Source organism: Rutidosis leptorrhynchoides, chromosome 6 (assembly GCF_046630445.1).
Source record: "Rutidosis leptorrhynchoides isolate AG116_Rl617_1_P2 chromosome 6, CSIRO_AGI_Rlap_v1, whole genome shotgun sequence".
Classification (NCBI taxonomy): Eukaryota; Viridiplantae; Streptophyta; class Magnoliopsida; order Asterales; family Asteraceae; genus Rutidosis; species Rutidosis leptorrhynchoides.
This window is the reverse complement of record NC_092338.1, coordinates 323,394,102-323,400,623: the sequence shown is the minus strand read 5'-3', so window position 1 is coordinate 323,400,623 and position 6,522 is coordinate 323,394,102.

The window sequence follows — 6,522 nt, the reverse complement described above, 5'->3', positions numbered from 1 at the left end:
CGTCGAATCTGTCTTTTGTCTTCACCTTTTATTATTTAAACGAATATCACTTGTAAATAGAACAATTGCAACTAAAAGCTTGTCTTTCTTGAGGAATAATGCTATGAAATATATGTTCGTTTTTAGCATTATCAAATATTCCCACACTTGAGCGTTGCTTGTCCTCAAGCAATATTGTCTTGAAATACTAGAATCACTTCTTTATTCTTCACACTTTGTACATCAGTGATTTCTATACGGCGGTATAAACAATGGTAGTAACGATATGGTTTACAGTTCCACATGACTCTAAAAATTTAGATCCATTAACGAAATTGGATCTTTATGAAAACATTTGATCTTTTGAAAATTAAATCTAGTTTTTACCCTAGATAAGTTTTCCGGAATAACCCTTTACCGGTGTTTGCAAAATATTTTTGTGGGTTTGGTGGGTTTCAGATTTGAAAATTTTAGCTCAAAACTTGCGGTTTTGTGTCACCCACTTGCTAACCTTGTATTTGGAAAGCAACACGTCCAGTTTACTTGTCCCGTATATTACCTTTCGGTAAACTACCGTCCGGTTGTAAAGGAAAGCGTTGAACAAGCAACTGTTAAGGCAATGTCCCGTGACATGCTTTTGATTATGGTCTATAACGTGTCGGACGCAATTACTATCCTTGGTAGGAGCAATAGTAAAGCTCACCCTTATAATTTTTCGGTCTGGCACAAGGTCCTGTCTTTGACCATGCTATGCAACCACCGTTCTTACGGTTGACACCCGATTTAGTTCAGGTGACCTAATGAATTCCAGGTGAATTCCTAGGATTTTACGTTCAATGGTAATGAACGCATTGAAAATGGGTTTTCAGAAAACAAATCGGTTTGTATTTTTGATCAAAATATTTTCTCGTTCAAGCTCGAGTTTAGATATCATTGAATTCCATGAGTTTGAATTCTCAATCTTTAAGGTCAATCTCAAGGATTGAGTAATATCAGGCTTAAAAGCTGATTTTTAATCTTTAAGGAGATTATCCTTTCTGGGGATCTGATTCATTAGTCTTATCCAGCTAATTTGCATGGTGCCCCCCCATTGTACGAGATAAATCCTTCTCATGGTTAGGATAAATCTGACCACTTGGCGACCCTGTTTAATGCTGAGGTCCGTGGATTTCCTGCTGATTTTAGTGATGACTTTTCTAGATTTTTCGTCAACCTACAGCTGGTCTGGACGATAACTTCATGACCTAAATCAAGAAGCGCGTGTCTTTTTCGGAAGACTTTACTTCCTTTTAATGATGGAATTGATTCATCGTGTAGATCCATCTCTTCTTTTCTTTCATTGGGTAAAACAGTTTAGTTTAGTCCAAAGCAAAAGTATTTTCAGTTATTTGTTACAAATATATGTGGCATATGTTTAAAATAACTTGGTAAATTTTCCCACACTTGGCTTTTTATTTTTCTTTTTATCGTCCTCTATTCCATTTTAAATGAATTTTAACATTTTAGTTTGTTTCTCAATTTATGTCCTTTCCGAGGTAACAATAATTTCGGTGTTAAAACCTAGTTTTATCGTTCATAAATATGTATAAACATGATTTGAATTCATTTAATTGAAAATTTTTACTAGGATTGGGTAGTCAGTATATAAGACTAGGGCTGTTCTTTTTTATCAGAGAGCACTAGATTCTAATACAACTACTGCTTTACTAGTATTTTTAATGGTAACCAAGTGTATAAAATACGTGCTATAGAATGCTTCGGCAGGATCATACGTAGGATATGGTGGCTGCATCTCTATCGACCAAGGAGGGAAGACGGGTTTCGGTGTAGGAATATAGTTTCTACCTATATGTTGGCAATGCGCTATGATCTGGTTCTGATGAACTTGCCAATCTTCAAATGCTCTCTGTCTAGCATTTTCGTATTCCTGAGAAGCTATAAACCTATGCATTTCTTGCATCTCATTCCCCCCTCCTACATTACCTTGCTGCTGGTTTCTCTCTACCTGTGGATGCCTACCATTGTATCGTACTGCGGCGTTATTTTGCCGCTTCAAAACTTTCGCACCATGGTATACATTTAAACCTATAGTGTCGCGGGGTTCCGGCTCTTCTACTAATAATCCCCCCGACTTATATCCACACCGAGATATTCATCAATCAAAGTAATAAAAATACCACCTCCTATTATGCTATGTGGACGCATCCCCCGAACCATAGCTGATAAATAATAACCCACACAATATGGTATACTTACAGCGCTGTGTGGGTCTCGAATACACATATGGTAAAACAAATCCTGTTCATTTACCTTTTCTTTGTTCTTACCCCTTTGTGTAATCGAATTGGCTAAAAACCTATGTATCACTCTTAATTCGGCTCTATCTATATCCAAATAAGAGTAGTTTCCCCCTTTGAAACGGTGATGGCTTGTCATTTGACTCCACACACCGTGTGTATCAAAATTCTCATCTATCCTTCTACCGTTTAGTATCAATCCTCTACAATCGGCAGACGCTAACTCCTCAGGCGTATATATACGTAAAGCCTGAGCCATGTCCAGTAAAGACATGTGGCGCATCGAACCGCCTAACAAAAATCTAATAAAAGAACGATCGGTTAAACTAGCTACCCGATCATTCAACTCTATACTACATAACAACTCTTCACACCATACTTTATATACAGGTCTGCGTATGGTGAATAAACATATCCAGTCATTAAAATAAGAATTACCATACCTCTGTACAAGTAATTCCCTAATTGGCCCGGCCAATTCTACAGCTTCCAAGGGTCCCCATTCTATGACCCTCGGTACCTCAACAACCTTGGAATGAAGAGTATGCAAACCCCGTTGATATTTTGGATAATCTATCCAAAGTCTGTCAAATCTCAGGTTCGGGTGCAACTCTTCCAAATGCATATCGGAAAAGGTCATGACTGGATGAGGTACATCCTGCTTGTAGTAGTTATCTACCTCCTGTTGTTCCAAATTCTCGGCAGGAGCATGGCGGGCTTGGGATGAAGATTCACCCCTTTCATTCTGCAAAACACATCAAACACAAATTTTGTGCATCCAAATATGCATTAGTGTCAGTAAAATCATCAATCAAAATAATTACAATGACATTATCAATTTATATCAAACTTAAGCTTATTTTCACATTTTTATCAAATCTACACTTTTTCAAATAAGCATATACGAAAATTTTCGCCAAGTTCATAAGCATTCAACTCAAATAACATGTCAAAATAATCATTACTAGCAAATAAACAAGTCTCAAATGGCATTATCTTTCAAAAATCAAGTTCATGAATTTTGGACTTGAAAAAGTCCACTTTAATTCTCAAAATCATGTTTAGGCTCAAAGTTTGGATCATTTAACTACCTAGACATGTTACACTACTCAATTTAGCAACAATTCATGACAAAAATCGGCCATAACCTGTTTATCTCAAAAAGCCCCAAATTTGCTCAAGAACACAAACCCTAGATTATTCAAAATTTGAAGTTTAAGGCTTCTAATCATGTTAAACAGCATCAATCTAGGTTATACAAGCATAATACATAAACAATTTAAGTCTAATTACACTAAAAAGCATCAAAATCAAATTGGGGAAAAAATAGCTCAAGAACACTAAAATTCGAATTAAATGGTGTTTAGGTGTAGAAATTTACCGTTTTTCTTGAGAAATTCTTAGATAGCATCCTTCTCAACATGATTTTAGCAAAAAATTTGGTGATTAACGGTTAAAAATTGGGATTTTTGGGGGTGATTTTCGGGTTTTTTCGGGTCTGTTTTCGAGCTGTATTTTTGCAGTTTTTGTGTGTGGGAGCTGATCAGTTCGTGCAGCTCTCTATATTTTTTTTCTGTAATTTGGTCCCTCCGCGAGTCGCGGAGGTTTGCACTTCAAACTCCGCGAGTCGCGGAGTTTACTTTTTTTTTTTTTTTTATATAATCATTAACTTTTGAAAACAATTAAGAAATTAATTTTAAAATTTTGTTTCCCTTGTTATTTAGGACGAGGTCGTTTCGGATCGATGTCCTAGTCCGTCCTTCGACAAAATTTTAAAATTTGTCTTTTTGTAGCGATTGTTTTAAAAGCTAAGATTTTTGGGTTTTTTCAATGTTTTTGGCATACTCTAATTCAGTAAGATTAAAAATAATGATAATAAAAGTTCTCGTCCCTCCCTCGGGTAAAGCAATTTCGGTTCAAAGACCTAGTCTTCAACTTACGACGAATTTTTTTAAAAATCATATTTTTAACTTAATGAGATAAAGTAAATTTTTGTTTTTAAATTCACACAACTTAAATATAAAATTCAAAATTAAAAATTAAAAATTCACACCAAACTTAAAATTTGAAATGCATAAAATTAAAAATTCATATTTTAAAAATTAAAAATTCACACCAAACTTAATTTAAAAATTCATATTATAAATTCATACCAAACTTATATTAATTTTTCAAATATTTACAATTTTAAATATATTGTTTTTACACAGTTTACAATATTAATTTAAGATTCAAATATTAATTTTAAAAACATGGTAAAAATAAAATTAAAAATCTTTTTGTCTTTTTATCCCACTTTAATCAATCAAATATTATCAAAAATATGCGCCCCTCTTTTCGGTAAAGTAATTTCGGTTCCAAGACCTAATTTAACTCATGACGAATTTTTGAAATATTTTGGGTTGATTGTTTAAAGATATTTATACCTTAAGAATAAACGTTAAATTTCGCAGTGATGTAATAAATTTTTGAATGATATCAATAATTTCGGTCGCCAAACCTAATTTTATTTAATACCAATTTAATACTTTTTAGCGAACAAATTAGCGTTTATTATCAAAAGGTTAAAAATAAATAAAAATAAAAACTATACAGACATACCTGTGAAATAGATTTCTTAGTTATATGATCTATTATATTCATAAGATAGTCGGTTTAATTGGTTTTCCATGGCTGCATAGGCGTAACCTCGAGCATTCATTGTCTTTTCTTCTAAACATATGAACGGTCCGTCTCTGCATAAAGTAACAAATTCGGTATTTGAATAGGTTTGATTATTTGAACATTTACCTCCATGTGACCATTTTCCGCATTTGTGACATCGTTCTAGGTGTCGTGCTCTTCTTTTCGCTGCGGATTTTGATTTTCCTTTACCAAATTGTAACTTATTATCTTCGCATCTGGATCCTTTTCTAACTCCGTCCATTCTTTCTCTGATTACTGATACTAATTCACTCGGTAGTATGTCATTATTTCTTTTAGTGATCAAAGCGTGTAGCATTAGACCATGGTTTAATTCACAGGCAGTCTTCATTTCGTAAAAACCTAAAAAAATAAAAATTCAGAATGGGGGGAGAAGACTAGTTCTTTAGGGTCTGCTAGGGAAAGACCATACGTGTTCCATTTTCGAGAACTACACGAAAACAGACAATCTAACTCTAACAGAAATACATATTATCCTTTAAAGACTTGATTCTCCCCACACTTAGTTAGCTGTGGTGTCGAAATTGTGATTAACTTCGTTGTCGATTTCCATTGGACCATGTATGTAATGTTTAACTCTGTGACCATTAACTTTAAATTCAATCCCATTTGAATTTATCAATTCTATCGTTCCGTATGGGAAAACTCTTTTGACTATGAATGGTCCAGACCATCTTGATTTCAATTTTCCAGGAAATAGCTTGAATCGTGAATTGAAAAGAAGAACTCTGTCTCCTTCTTTAAATTCTTTTGAACTTCTGATTCTTTTATCATGCCATTTCTTCGTTCTTTCTTTATAGATTAACGAATTTTCGTATGCTTCATGTCTTAATTCTTCTAATTCGTTTAGTTGACTTAATAGTAGACGTCCGGCTTCATGTAAATCAAGATTACATGTTTTCAAAGCCCAAAATGCTTTGTGTTCAATTTCTACTGGAAGATGACATGCTTTTCCATAAACAAGTCTAAAAGGTGTGGTTCCAATTGGAGTTTTGTAGGCTGTTCTAAAAGCCCAGAGTGCATCCTCCAATTTAATGGACCATTCCTTCGGATTTGATCCTACGGTTTTCTCTAGAATACGTTTTAAAGCTCGGTTGGTATTTTCAACTTGTCCACTTGTTTGTGGATGATATGCGGTGGAGATTTTATGAGTTACTCCATATCTTTTAAGAACTTTCTCAAGTTGATTATTACAAAAATGAGTACCCCGATCACTTATTAAAGCTTTCGGTGTTCCAAACCTTGCAAAAAGACGTTTTAAAAAGTTTACTACAACTCATGCATCGTTAGTTGGGAGAGCTTGTGCTTCCGCCCATTTAGATACATAATCAATGGCTACGAGTATATATAAATTATTATGAGATTTTGGAAATGGACCCATAAAGTCAATACCCCAAATGTCAAATACTTCACATACTTGGATGACATTTTGTGGCATTTCATCACGTTGGCTTATTTTTCCGGTCCTTTGACATGCATCACAGGATTTGCAAAGAAGGTGTGCGTCTTTGTAAATTGTAGGCCAATAGAATCCAGCTTCATA